Below are 15,450 nucleotides of genomic sequence, written 5' to 3'. Positions count from 1 at the left end.
TTTCACTTCGCATCCGACCTTTTTGTTCGGCCTAGGGTTTCGGTCCTGGTTGTGAAAAAATACAACGTCCCGAAAATTTACGAGGGTGCTCTGTGCATCGTGGCGATCATGTCGGGGGGTCTCGAAGTGTAATTCGAGTCGTTTCGGCCGGGATCGGGGCACTTGTTATTTTCAGAAAAACTTATCGTTCGTTAAAGAAAATGGGGGGGCAAACGAACTCGAATCACTTCGTGTCACCTGCCGATATGATTGCCTAGAAGTTCCGCACATGCTCGTAAAATTTCGAGCGAAAAAATTTCACTTCGCATCCGACCATTTTGTTCGGCCTAGGGTTTCGGTCCTGGTTGTGAAGAAATACAACGTCCCGAAAATTTACGAGGGTGCTCTGTGCATCGTGGCGATCATGTCGGGGGGTCTCGAAGTGTAATTCGAGTCGTTTCGGCCGGGATCGGGACACTTGTTATTTTCAGAAAAAGTTATCGTTCGTTAAAGAAAATGGGGGGGCAAACGAACTCGAATCACTTCGTGTCACCTGCCGATATGATTGCCTAGAAGTTCCGCACATGTTCGCAAAATTTCGAGCGAAAAAATTTCACTTCGCATCCGACCATTTTGTTCGGCCTAGGGTTTCGGTCCTGGTTGTGAAAAAATACAACGTCCCGAAAATTTACGAGGGTGCTCTGTGCATCGTGGCGATCATGTCGGGGGGTCTCGAAGTGTAATTCGAGTCGTTTCGGCCGGGATCGGGGCACTTGTTATTTTCAGAAAAAGTTATCGTTCGTTAAAGAAAATGGGGGGGCAAACGAACTCGAATCACTTCGTGTCACCTGCCGATATGATTGCCTAGAAGTTCCGCACATGTTCGCAAAATTTCGAGCGAAAAAATTTCACTTCGCATCCGACCATTTTGTTCGGCCTAGGGTTTCGGTCCTGGTTGTGAAAAAATACAACGTCCCGAAAATTTACGAGGGTGCTCTGTGCATCGTGGCGATCATGTCGGGGGGTCTCGAAGTGTAATTCGGGTCGTTTCGGCCGGGATCGGGGCACTTGTTATTTTCAGAAAAAGTTATCGTTCGTTAAAGAAAATGGGGGGGCAAACGAACTCGAATAACTTCGTGTCATCTGCCGATATGATTGCCTAGAAGTTCCGCACATGCTCGTAAAATTTCGAGCGAAAAAATTTCACTTCGCATCCGACCATTTTGTTCGGCCTAGAGTTTCGGTCCTGGTTGTGAAAAAATACAACGTCCCAAAAATTTACGAGGGTGCTCTGTGCATCGTGGCGATCATGTCGGGGGGTCTCGAAGTGTAATTCGAGTCGTTTCGGCCGGGATCGGGGCACTTGTTATTTTCAGAAAAAGTTATCGTTCGTTAAAGAAAATGGGGGGGCAAACGAACTCGAATCACTTCGTGTCACCTGCCGATATGATTGCCTAAAAGTTCCGCACATGCTCGTAAAATTTCGAGCGAAAAAATTTCACTTCACATCCGACCATTTTGTTCGGCCTAGGGTTTCGGTCCTGGTTGTGAAAAAATACAACGTCCCGAAAATATGCGAGGGTGCTCTGTGCATCGTGGCGATCATGTCGGCGGGTCTCGAAGTGTAATTCGAGTCGTTTCGGCCGGGATCGGGGCACTTGTTATTTTCAGAAAAAGTTATCGTTCGTTAAAGAAAATGGGGGGGCAAACGAACTCGAATCACTTCGTGTCACCTGCCGATATGATTGCCTAGAAGTTCCGCACATGCTCGCAAAATTTCGAGCGAAAAAATTTCACTTCGCATCCGACCATTTTGTTCGGCCTAGGGTTTCGGTCCTGGTTGTGAAAAAATACAACGTCCCGAAAATTTACGAGGGTGCTCTGTGCATCGTGGCGATCATGTCGGGGGGTCTCGAAGTGTAATTCGAGTCGTTTCGGCCGGGATCGGGGCACTTGTTATTTTCAGAAAAAGTTATCGTTCGTTAAAGAAAATGGGGGGGCAAACGAACTCGAATCACTTGTGTCACCTGCCGATATGATTGCCTAGAAGTTCTGCACATATTTGTAAAATTTCGAGCGAAAAAATTTCACTTCGCATCCGACCATTTTGTTCGGCCTAGGGTTTCGGTCCTGGTTGTGAAAAAATACAACGTCCCGAAAATTTACGAGGGTGCCCTGTGCATCGTGGCGATCATGTCGGGGGGTCTCGAAGTGTAATTCGAGTCGTTTCGGCCGGGATCGGGGCACTTGTTATTTTCAGAAAAAGTTATCGTTCGTTAAAGAAAATGGGGGGGCAAACGAACTCGAATCACTTCGTGTCACCTGCCGATAGGATTGCCTAGAAGTTCCGCACATGCTCGCAAAATTTCGAGCGAAAAAATTTCACTTCGCATCCGACCATTTTGTTCGGCCTAGGGTTTCGGTCCTGGTTGTGAAAAAATACAACGTCCCGAAAATTTACGAGGGTGCTCTGTGCATCGTGGCGATCTTGTCGGGGGGTCTCGAAGTGTAATTCGAGTCGTTTCGGCCGGGATCGGGGCACTTGTTATTTTCAGAAAAAGTTATCGTTCGTTAAAGAAAATGGGGGGGCAAAAGAACTCCAATCACATCGTGTCACCTGCCGATACGATTGCCTAGAAGTTCCGCACATGCTCGCAAAATTTCGAGCGAACAAATTTCACTTCGCATCCGACCATTTTGTTCGGCCTAGAGTTTCGGTCCTGGTTGTGAAAAAATACAACGTCCCAAAAATTTACGAGGGTGCTCTGTGCATCGTGGCGATCATGTCGGGGGGTCTCGAAGTGTAATTCGAGTCGTTTCGGCCGGGATCGGGGCACTTGTTATTTTCAGAAAAAGTTATCGTTCGTTAAAGAAAATGGGGGGGGGGGCGAACGAACTCGAATCACTTCGTGTCACCTGCCGATATGATTGCCTAGAAGTTCCGCACATGCTCGCAAAATTTCGAGCGAAAAAATTTCACTTCGCATCCGACCATTTTGTTCGGCCTAGGGTTTCGGTCCTGGTTGTGAAAAAATACAACGTCCCGAAAATTTACGAGGGTGCTCTGTGCATCGTGGCGATCATGTCGGGGGGTCTCGAAGTGTAATTCGAGTCGTTTCGGCCGGGATCGGGGCACTTGTTATTTTCAGAAAAAGTTATCGTTCGTTAAAGAAAATGGGGGGGCAAACGAACTCGAATCACTTCGTGTCACCTGCCGATATGATTGCCTAGAAGTTCCGCACATGCTCGTAAAATTTCGAGCGAAAAAATTTCACTTCGCATCCGACCATTTTGTTCGGCCTAGGGTTTCGGTCCTGGTTGTGAAAAAATACAACGTCCCGAAAATTTACGAGGGTGCTCTGTGCATCGTGGCGATCATGTCGGGGGGTCTCGAAGTGTAATTCGAGTCGTTTCGGCCGGGATCGGGGCACTTGTTATTTTCAGAAAAAGTTATCGTTCGTTAAAGAAAATGGGGGGGCAAACGAACTCGAATAACTTCGTGTCACCTGCCGATATGATTGCCTAGAAGTTCCGCACATGCTCGCAAAATTTCGAGCGAAAAAATTTCACTTCGCATCCGACCATTTTGTTCGGCCTAGGGTTTCGGTCCGGGTTGTGAAAAAATACAACGTCCCGAAAATTTACGAGGGTGCTCTGTGCATCGTGGCGGTCATGTCGGGGGGTTTCGAAGTGTAATTCGAGTCGTTTCGGCCGGGATTGGGGCACTTGTTATTTTCAGAAAAAGTTATCGTTCGTTAAAGAAAATGGGGGGGCAAACGAACTCGAATCACTTCGTGTCACCTGCCGATATGATTGCCTAGAAGTTCCGCACATGCTCGCAAAATTTCGAGCGAAAAAATTTCACTTCGCATCCGACCATTTTGTTCGGCCTAGGGTTTCGGTCCTGGTTGTGAAAAAATACAACGTCCCGAAAATTTACGAGGGTGCTCTGTGCATCGTGGCGATCATGTCGGGGGTCTCGAAGTGTAATTCGAGTCGTTTCGGCCGGGATCGGGGCACTTGTTATTTTCAGAAAAAGTTATCGTTCGTTAAAGAAAATGGGGGGGCAAACGAACTCGAATCACTTCGTGTCACCTGCCGATATGATTGCGTAGAAGTTCCGCACATGCTCGCAAAATTTCGAGCGAAACAATTTCACTTCGCATCCGACCATTTTGTTCGGCCTAGGGTTTCGGTCCTGCTTGTGAAAAAATACAACGTCCCGAAAATTTACGAGGGTGCTCTGTGCATCGTGGCGATCATGTCGGGGGGTCTCGAAGTGTAATTCGAGTCGTTTCGGCCGGGATCGGGACACTTGTTATTTTCAGAAAAAGTTATCGTTCGTTAAAGAAAATGGGGGGGCAAACGAACTCGAATAACTTCGTGTCACCTGCCGATATGATTGCCTAGAAGTTCCGCACATGCTCGCAAAATTTCGAGCGAAAAAATTTCACTTCGCATCCGACCATTTTGTTCGGCCTAGGGTTTCGGTCCTGGTTGTGAAAAAATACAACGTCCCGAAAATTTACGAGGGTGCTCTGTGCATCGTGGCGATCATGTCGGGGGGTCTCAAAGTGTAATTCGAGTCGTTTCGGCCGGGATCGGGACACTTGTAATTTTCAGAAAAAGTTATCGTTCGTTAAAGAAAATGGGGGGGCAAACGAACTCGAATCACTTCGTGTCACCTGCCGATATGATTGCCTAGAAGTTCCGCACATGCTCGCAAAATTTCGAGCGAAAAAATTTCACTTCGCATCCGACCATTTTGTTCGGCCTAAGGTTTCGGTCCTGGTTGTGAAAAAATACAACGTCCCGAAAATTTACGAGGGTGCTCTGTGCATCGTGGCGATCATGTCGGGGGGTCTCGAAGTGTAATTCGAGTCGTTTCGGCCGGGATCGGGGCACTTGTTATTTTCAGAAAAAGTTATCGTTCGTTAAAGAAAATGGGGGGGCAAACGAACTCGAATAACTTCGTGTCACCTGCCGATATGATTGCCTAGAAGTTCCGCACATGCTCGCAAAATTTCGAGCGAAAAAATTTCACTTCGCATCCGACCATTTTGTTCGGCCTAGGGTTTCGGTCCTGGTTGTGAAAAAATACAACGTCCCGAAAATTTACGAGGGTGCTCTGTGCATCGTGGCGATCATGTCGGGGGGTCTCGAAGTGTAATTCGAGTCGTTTCGGCCGGGATCGGGACACTTGTTATTTTCAGAAAAAGTTATCGTTCGTTAAAGAAAATGGGGGGGCAAACGAACTCGAATAACTTCGTGTCACCTGCCGATATGATTGCCTAGAAGTTCCGCACATGCTCGCAAAATTTCGAGCGAAAAAATTTCACTTCGCATCCGACCATTTTGTTCGGCCTAGGGTTTCGGTCCTGGTTTTGAAAAAATACAACGTCCCGAAAATTTACGAGGGTGCTCTGTGCATCGTGGCGATCATGTCGGGGGTCTCGAAGTGTAATTCGAGTCGTTTCGGCCGGGATCGGGGCACTTGTTATTTTCAGAAAAAGTTATCGTTCGTTAAAGAAAATTGGGGGGCAAACGAACTCGAATCACTTCGTGTCACCTGCCGATATGATTGCGTAGAAGTTCCGCACATGCTCGCAAAATTTCGAGCGAAACAATTTCACTTCGCATCCGACCATTTTGTTCGGCCTAGGGTTTCGGTCCTGGTTGTGAAAAAATACAACGTCCCGAAAATTTACGAGGGTGCTCTGTGCATCGTGGCGATCATGTCGGGGGGTCTCGAAGTGTAATTCGAGTCGTTTCGGCCGGGATCGGGGCACTTGTTATTTTCAGAAAAAGTTATCGTTCGTTAAAGAAAATGGGGGGGCAAACGAACTCGAATAACTTCGTGTCACCTGCCGATATGATTGCCTAGAAGTTCCGCACATGCTCGCAAAATTTCGAGCGAAAAAATTTCACTTCGCATCCGACCATTTTGTTCGGCCTAGAGTTTCGGTCCTGGTTGTGAAAAAATACAACGTCCCAAAAATTTACGAGGGTGCTCTGTGCATCGTGGCGATCATGTCGGGGGGTCTCGAAGTGTAATTCGAGTCGTTTCGGCCGGGATCGGGGCACTTGTTATTTTCAGAAAAAGTTATCGTTCGTTAAAGAAAATGGGGGGGCAAACGAACTCGAATCACTTCGTGTCACCTGCCGATATGATTGCCTAAAAGTTCCGCACATGCTCGTAAAATTTCGAGCGAAAAAATTTCACTTCGCATCCGACCATTTTGTTCGGCCTAGGGTTTCGGTCCTGATTGTGAAAAAATACAACGTCCCGAAAATATGCGAGGGTGCTCTGTGCATCGTGGCGATCATGTCGGCGGGTCTCGAAGTGTAATTCGAGTCGTTTCGGCCGGGATCGGGGCACTTGTTATTTTCAGAAAAAGTTATCGTTCGTTAAAGAAAATGGGGGGGCAAACGAACTCGAATCACTTCGTGTCACCTGCCGATATGATTGCCTAGAAGTTCTGCACATTGTCGTAAAATTTCGAGCGAAAAAATTTCACTTCGCATCCGACCATTTTGTTCGGCCTAGGGTTTCGGTCCTGGTTGTGAAAAAATACAACGTCCCGAAAATTTACGAGGGTGCCCTGTGCATCGTGGCGATCATGTCGGGGGGTCTCGAAGTGTAATTCGAGTCGTTTCGGGCGGGATCGGGGCACTTGTTATTTTCAGAAAAAGTTATCGTTCGTTAAAGAAAATGGGGGGGCAAACGAACTCGAATAACTTCGTGTCACCTGCCGATATGATTGCCTAGAAGTTCCGCACATGCTCGCAAAATTTCGAGCGAAAAAATTTCACTTCGCATCCGACCATTTTGTTCGGCCTAGGGTTTCGGTCCTGGTTTTGAAAAAATACAACGTCCCGAAAATTTACGAGGGTGCTCTGTGCATCGTGGCGATCATGTCGGGGGTCTCGAAGTGTAATTCGAGTCGTTTCGGCCGGGATCGGGGCACTTGTTATTTTCAGAAAAAGTTATCGTTCGTTAAAGAAAATTGGGGGGCAAACGAACTCGAATCACTTCGTGTCACCTGCCGATATGATTGCGTAGAAGTTCCGCACATGCTCGCAAAATTTCGAGCGAAACAATTTCACTTCGCATCCGACCATTTTGTTCGGCCTAGGGTTTCGGTCCTGGTTGTGAAAAAATACAACGTCCCGAAAATTTACGAGGGTGCTCTGTGCATCGTGGCGATCATGTCGGGGGGTCTCGAAGTGTAATTCGAGTCGTTTCGGCCGGGATCGGGGCACTTGTTATTTTCAGAAAAAGTTATCGTTCGTTAAAGAAAATGGGGGGGCAAACGAACTCGAATAACTTCGTGTCACCTGCCGATATGATTGCCTAGAAGTTCCGCACATGCTCGCAAAATTTCGAGCGAAAAAATTTCACTTCGCATCCGACCATTTTGTTCGGCCTAGAGTTTCGGTCCTGGTTGTGAAAAAATACAACGTCCCAAAAATTTACGAGGGTGCTCTGTGCATCGTGGCGATCATGTCGGGGGGTCTCGAAGTGTAATTCGAGTCGTTTCGGCCGGGATCGGGGCACTTGTTATTTTCAGAAAAAGTTATCGTTCGTTAAAGAAAATGGGGGGGCAAACGAACTCGAATCACTTCGTGTCACCTGCCGATATGATTGCCTAAAAGTTCCGCACATGCTCGTAAAATTTCGAGCGAAAAAATTTCACTTCGCATCCGACCATTTTGTTCGGCCTAGGGTTTCGGTCCTGATTGTGAAAAAATACAACGTCCCGAAAATATGCGAGGGTGCTCTGTGCATCGTGGCGATCATGTCGGCGGGTCTCGAAGTGTAATTCGAGTCGTTTCGGCCGGGATCGGGGCACTTGTTATTTTCAGAAAAAGTTATCGTTCGTTAAAGAAAATGGGGGGGCAAACGAACTCGAATCACTTCGTGTCACCTGCCGATATGATTGCCTAGAAGTTCCGCACATGCTCGCAAAATTTCGAGCGAAAAAATTTCACTTCGCATCCGACCATTTTGTTCGGCCTAGGGTTTCGGTCCTGGTTGTGAAAAAATACAACGTCCCGAAAATTTACGAGGGTGCTCTGTGCATCGTGGCGATCATGTCGGGGGGTCTCGAAGTGTAATTCGAGTCGTTTCGGCCGGGATCGGGGCACTTGTTATTTTCAGAAAAAGTTATCGTTCGTTAAAGAAAATGGGGGGGCAAACGAACTCGAATAACTTCGTGTCACCTGCCGATATGATTGCCTAGAAGTTCCGCACATGCTCGCAAAATTTCGAGCGAAAAAATTTCACTTCGCATCCGACCATTTTGTTCGGCCTAGGGTTTCGGTCCTGGTTGTGAAAAAATATAACGTCCCGAAAATTTACGAGGGTGCCCTGTGCATCGTGGCGATCATGTCGGGGGGTCTCGAAGTGTAATTCGAGTCGTTTCGGCCGGGATCGGGGCACTTGTTATTTTCAGAAAAAGTTATCGTTCGTTAAAGAAAATGGGGGGGCAAAAGAACTCCAATCACTTCGTGTCACCTGCCGATACGATTGCCTAGAAGTTCCGCACATGCTCGCAAAATTTCGAGCGAAAAAATTTCACTTCGCATCCGACCATTTTGTTCGGCCTAGGGTTTCGGTCCTGGTTGTGAAAAAATACAACGTCCCGAAAATTTACGAGGGTGCTCTGTGCATCGTGGCGATCATGTCGGCGGGTCTCGAAGTGTAATTCGAGTCGTTTCGGCCGGGATCGGGGCACTTGTTATTTTCAGAAAAAGTTATCGTTCGTTAAAGAAAATGGGGGGGCAAACGAACTCGAATAACTTCGTGTCACCTGCCGATATGATTGCCTAGAAGTTCTGCACATTGTCGTAAAATTTCGAGCGAAAAAATTTCACTTCGCATCCGACCATTTTGTTCGGCCTAGGGTTTCGGTCCTGGTTGTGAAAAAATACAACGTCCCGAAAATTTACGAGGGTGCCCTGTGCATCGTGGCGATCATGTCGGGGGGTCTCGAAGTGTAATTCGAGTCGTTTCGGGCGGGATCGGGGCACTTGTTATTTTCAGAAAAAGTTATCGTTCGTTAAAGAAAATGGGGGGGCAAACGAACTCGAATCACTTCGTGTCACCTGCCGATATGATTGCCTAGAAGGTCCGCACATGCTCGCAAAATTTCGAGCGAAAAAATTTCACTTCGCATCCGACCATTTTGTTCGGCCTAGGGTTTCGGTCCTGGTTTTGAAAAAATACAACGTCCCGAAAATTTACGAGGGTGCCCTGTGCATCGTGGCGATCATGTCGGGGGGTCTCGAAGTGTAATTCGAGTCGTTTCGGCCGGGATCGGGGCACTTGTTATTTTCAGAAAAAGTTATCGTTCGTTAAAGAAAATGGGGGGGCAAACGAACTCGAATAACTTCGTGTCACCTGCCGATACGATTTCCTAGAAGTTCCGCACATGCTCGCAAAATTTCGAGCGAAAAAATTTCACTTCGCATCCGACCATTTTGTTCGGCCTAGGGTTTCGGTCCTGGTTGTGAAAAAATACAACGTCCCGAAAATTTACGAGGGTGCTCTGTGCATCGTGGCGATCATGTCGGGGGGTCTCGAAGTGTAATTCGAGTCGTTTCGGCCGGGATCGGGGCACTTGTTATTTTCAGAAAAAGTTATCGTTCGTTAAAGAAAATGGGGGGGCAAACGAACTCGAATAACTTCGTGTCACCTGCCGATACGATTTCCTAGAAGTTCCGCACATGCTCGCAAAATTTCGAGCGAAAAAATTTCACTTCGCATCCGACCATTTTGTTCGGCCTAGGGTTTCGGTCCTGGTTGTGAAAAAATACAACGTCCCGAAAATTTACGAGGGTGCTCTGTGCATCGTGGCGATCATGTCGGGGGGTCTCGAAGTGTAATTCGAGTCGTTTCGGCCGGGATCGGGGCACTTGTTATTTTCAGAAAAAGTTATCGTTCGTTAAAGAAAATGGGGGGGCAAACGAACTCGAATCACTTCGTGTCACCTGCCGATATGATTGCCTAGAAGGTCCGCACATGCTCGCAAAATTTCGAGCGAAAAAATTTCACTTCGCATCCGACCATTTTGTTCGGCCTAGGGTTTCGGTCCTGGTTGTGAAAAAATATAACGTCCCGAAAATTTACGAGGGTGCCCTGTGCATCGTGGCGATCATGTCGGGGGGTCTCGAAGTGTAATTCGAGTCGTTTCGGCCGGGATCGGGGCACTTGTTATTTTCAGAAAAAGTTATCGTTCGTTAAAGAAAATGGGGGGGCAAAAGAACTCCAATCACTTCGTGTCACCTGCCGATACGATTGCCTAGAAGTTCCGCACATGCTCGCAAAATTTCGAGCGAAAAAATTTCACTTCGCATCCGACCATTTTGTTCGGCCTAGGGTTTCGGTCCTGGTTGTGAAAAAATACAACGTCCCGAAAATTTACGAGGGTGCTCTGTGCATCGTGGCGATCATGTCGGCGGGTCTCGAAGTGTAATTCGAGTCGTTTCGGCCGGGATCGGGGCACTTGTTATTTTCAGAAAAAGTTATCGTTCGTTAAAGAAAATGGGGGGGCAAACGAACTCGAATAACTTCGTGTCACCTGCCGATATGATTGCCTAGAAGTTCTGCACATTGTCGTAAAATTTCGAGCGAAAAAATTTCACTTCGCATCCGACCATTTTGTTCGGCCTAGGGTTTCGGTCCTGGTTGTGAAAAAATACAACGTCCCGAAAATTTACGAGGGTGCCCTGTGCATCGTGGCGATCATGTCGGGGGGTCTCGAAGTGTAATTCGAGTCGTTTCGGGCGGGATCGGGGCACTTGTTATTTTCAGAAAAAGTTATCGTTCGTTAAAGAAAATGGGGGGGCAAACGAACTCGAATCACTTCGTGTCACCTGCCGATATGATTGCCTAGAAGGTCCGCACATGCTCGCAAAATTTCGAGCGAAAAAATTTCACTTCGCATCCGACCATTTTGTTCGGCCTAGGGTTTCGGTCCTGGTTTTGAAAAAATACAACGTCCCGAAAATTTACGAGGGTGCCCTGTGCATCGTGGCGATCATGTCGGGGGGTCTCGAAGTGTAATTCGAGTCGTTTCGGCCGGGATCGGGGCACTTGTTATTTTCAGAAAAAGTTATCGTTCGTTAAAGAAAATGGGGGGGCAAACGAACTCGAATAACTTCGTGTCACCTGCCGATACGATTTCCTAGAAGTTCCGCACATGCTCGCAAAATTTCGAGCGAAAAAATTTCACTTCGCATCCGACCATTTTGTTCGGCCTAGGGTTTCGGTCCTGGTTGTGAAAAAATACAACGTCCCGAAAATTTACGAGGGTGCTCTGTGCATCGTGGCGATCATGTCGGGGGGTCTCGAAGTGTAATTCGAGTCGTTTCGGCCGGGATCGGGGCACTTGTTATTTTCAGAAAAAGTTATCGTTCGTTAAAGAAAATGGGGGGGCAAACGAACTCGAATAACTTCGTGTCACCTGCCGATACGATTTCCTAGAAGTTCCGCACATGCTCGCAAAATTTCGAGCGAAAAAATTTCACTTCGCATCCGACCATTTTGTTCGGCCTAGGGTTTCGGTCCTGGTTGTGAAAAAATACAACGTCCCGAAAATTTACGAGGGTGCTCTGTGCATCGTGGCGATCATGTCGGGGGGTCTCGAAGTGTAATTCGAGTCGTTTCGGGCGGGATCGGGGCACTTGTTATTTTCAGAAAAAGTTATCGTTCGTTAAAGAAAATGGGGGGGCAAACGAACTCGAATCACTTCGTGTCACCTGCCGATATGATTGCCTAGAAGGTCCGCACATGCTCGCAAAATTTCGAGCGAAAAAATTTCACTTCGCATCCGACCATTTTGTTCGGCCTAGGGTTTCGGTCCTGGTTGTGAAAAAATATAACGTCCCGAAAATTTACGAGGGTGCCCTGTGCATCGTGGCGATCATGTCGGGGGGTCTCGAAGTGTAATTCGAGTCGTTTCGGCCGGGATCGGGGCACTTGTTATTTTCAGAAAAAGTTATCGTTCGTTAAAGAAAATGGGGGGGCAAAAGAACTCCAATCACTTCGTGTCACCTGCCGATACGATTGCCTAGAAGTTCCGCACATGCTCGCAAAATTTCGAGCGAAAAAATTTCACTTCGCATCCGACCATTTTGTTCGGCCTAGGGTTTCGGTCCTGGTTGTGAAAAAATACAACGTCCCGAAAATTTACGAGGGTGCTCTGTGCATCGTGGCGATCATGTCGGCGGGTCTCGAAGTGTAATTCGAGTCGTTTCGGCCGGGATCGGGGCACTTGTTATTTTCAGAAAAAGTTATCGTTCGTTAAAGAAAATGGGGGGGCAAACGAACTCGAATAACTTCGTGTCACCTGCCGATATGATTGCCTAGAAGTTCTGCACATTGTCGTAAAATTTCGAGCGAAAAAATTTCACTTCGCATCCGACCATTTTGTTCGGCCTAGGGTTTCGGTCCTGGTTGTGAAAAAATACAACGTCCCGAAAATTTACGAGGGTGCCCTGTGCATCGTGGCGATCATGTCGGGGGGTCTCGAAGTGTAATTCGAGTCGTTTCGGGCGGGATCGGGGCACTTGTTATTTTCAGAAAAAGTTATCGTTCGTTAAAGAAAATGGGGGGGCAAACGAACTCGAATCACTTCGTGTCACCTGCCGATATGATTGCCTAGAAGGTCCGCACATGCTCGCAAAATTTCGAGCGAAAAAATTTCACTTCGCATCCGACCATTTTGTTCGGCCTAGGGTTTCGGTCCTGGTTTTGAAAAAATACAACGTCCCGAAAATTTACGAGGGTGCCCTGTGCATCGTGGCGATCATGTCGGGGGGTCTCGAAGTGTAATTCGAGTCGTTTCGGCCGGGATCGGGGCACTTGTTATTTTCAGAAAAAGTTATCGTTCGTTAAAGAAAATGGGGGGGCAAACGAACTCGAATAACTTCGTGTCACCTGCCGATACGATTTCCTAGAAGTTCCGCACATGCTCGCAAAATTTCGAGCGAAAAAATTTCACTTCGCATCCGACCATTTTGTTCGGCCTAGGGTTTCGGTCCTGGTTGTGAAAAAATACAACGTCCCGAAAATTTACGAGGGTGCTCTGTGCATCGTGGCGATCATGTCGGGGGGTCTCGAAGTGTAATTCGAGTCGTTTCGGGCGGGATCGGGGCACTTGTTATTTTCAGAAAAAGTTATCGTTCGTTAAAGAAAATGGGGGGGCAAACGAACTCGAATCACTTCGTGTCACCTGCCGATATGATTGCCTAGAAGGTCCGCACATGCTCGCAAAATTTCGAGCGAAAAAATTTCACTTCGCATCCGACCATTTTGTTCGGCCTAGGGTTTCGGTCCTGGTTGTGAAAAAATATAACGTCCCGAAAATTTACGAGGGTGCCCTGTGCATCGTGGCGATCATGTCGGGGGGTCTCGAAGTGTAATTCGAGTCGTTTCGGCCGGGATCGGGGCACTTGTTATTTTCAGAAAAAGTTATCGTTCGTTAAAGAAAATGGGGGGGCAAAAGAACTCCAATCACTTCGTGTCACCTGCCGATACGATTGCCTAGAAGTTCCGCACATGCTCGCAAAATTTCGAGCGAAAAAATTTCACTTCGCATCCGACCATTTTGTTCGGCCTAGGGTTTCGGTCCTGGTTGTGAAAAAATACAACGTCCCGAAAATTTACGAGGGTGCTCTGTGCATCGTGGCGATCATGTCGGCGGGTCTCGAAGTGTAATTCGAGTCGTTTCGGCCGGGATCGGGGCACTTGTTATTTTCAGAAAAAGTTATCGTTCGTTAAAGAAAATGGGGGGGCAAACGAACTCGAATAACTTCGTGTCACCTGCCGATATGATTGCCTAGAAGTTCTGCACATTGTCGTAAAATTTCGAGCGAAAAAATTTCACTTCGCATCCGACCATTTTGTTCGGCCTAGGGTTTCGGTCCTGGTTGTGAAAAAATATAACGTCCCGAAAATTTACGAGGGTGCCCTGTGCATCGTGGCGATCATGTCGGGGGGTCTCGAAGTGTAATTCGAGTCGTTTCGGCCGGGATCGGGGCACTTGTTATTTTCAGAAAAAGTTATCGTTCGTTAAAGAAAATGGGGGGGCAAAAGAACTCCAATCACTTCGTGTCACCTGCCGATACGATTGCCTAGAAGTTCCGCACATGCTCGCAAAATTTCGAGCGAAAAAATTTCACTTCGCATCCGACCATTTTGTTCGGCCTAGGGTTTCGGTCCTGGTTGTGAAAAAATACAACGTCCCGAAAATTTACGAGGGTGCTCTGTGCATCGTGGCGATCATGTCGGCGGGTCTCGAAGTGTAATTCGAGTCGTTTCGGCCGGGATCGGGGCACTTGTTATTTTCAGAAAAAGTTATCGTTCGTTAAAGAAAATGGGGGGGCAAACGAACTCGAATAACTTCGTGTCACCTGCCGATATGATTGCCTAGAAGTTCTGCACATTGTCGTAAAATTTCGAGCGAAAAAATTTCACTTCGCATCCGACCATTTTGTTCGGCCTAGGGTTTCGGTCCTGGTTGTGAAAAAATACAACGTCCCGAAAATTTACGAGGGTGCCCTGTGCATCGTGGCGATCATGTCGGGGGGTCTCGAAGTGTAATTCGAGTCGTTTCGGGCGGGATCGGGGCACTTGTTATTTTCAGAAAAAGTTATCGTTCGTTAAAGAAAATGGGGGGGCAAACGAACTCGAATCACTTCGTGTCACCTGCCGATATGATTGCCTAGAAGGTCCGCACATGCTCGCAAAATTTCGAGCGAAAAAATTTCACTTCGCATCCGACCATTTTGTTCGGCCTAGGGTTTCGGTCCTGGTTGTGAAAAAATATAACGTCCCGAAAATTTACGAGGGTGCCCTGTGCATCGTGGCGATCATGTCGGGGGGTCTCGAAGTGTAATTCGAGTCGTTTCGGCCGGGATCGGGGCACTTGTTATTTTCAGAAAAAGTTATCGTTCGTTAAAGAAAATGGGGGGGCAAAAGAACTCCAATCACTTCGTGTCACCTGCCGATACGATTGCCTAGAAGTTCCGCACATGCTCGCAAAATTTCGAGCGAAAAAATTTCACTTCGCATCCGACCATTTTGTTCGGCCTAGGGTTTCGGTCCTGGTTGTGAAAAAATACAACGTCCCGAAAATTTACGAGGGTGCTCTGTGCATCGTGGCGATCATGTCGGCGGGTCTCGAAGTGTAATTCGAGTCGTTTCGGCCGGGATCGGGGCACTTGTTATTTTCAGAAAAAGTTATCGTTCGTTAAAGAAAATGGGGGGGCAAACGAACTCGAATAACTTCGTGTCACCTGCCGATATGATTGCCTAGAAGTTCTGCACATTGTCGTAAAATTTCGAGCGAAAAAATTTCACTTCGCATCCGACCATTTTGTTCGGCCTAGGGTTTCGGTCCTGGTTGTGAAAAAATACAACGTCCCGAAAATTTACGAGGGTGCCCTGTGCATCGTGGCGATCAT

The sequence above is a fragment of the Corylus avellana genome, chromosome 10 (genome assembly GCF_965113065.1).
Source record: "Corylus avellana chromosome 10, dhCorAvel1.hap1.2, whole genome shotgun sequence".
Lineage (NCBI taxonomy): Eukaryota > Viridiplantae > Streptophyta > Magnoliopsida > Fagales > Betulaceae > Corylus > Corylus avellana.
This window is presented reverse-complemented; position numbering follows the sequence as displayed.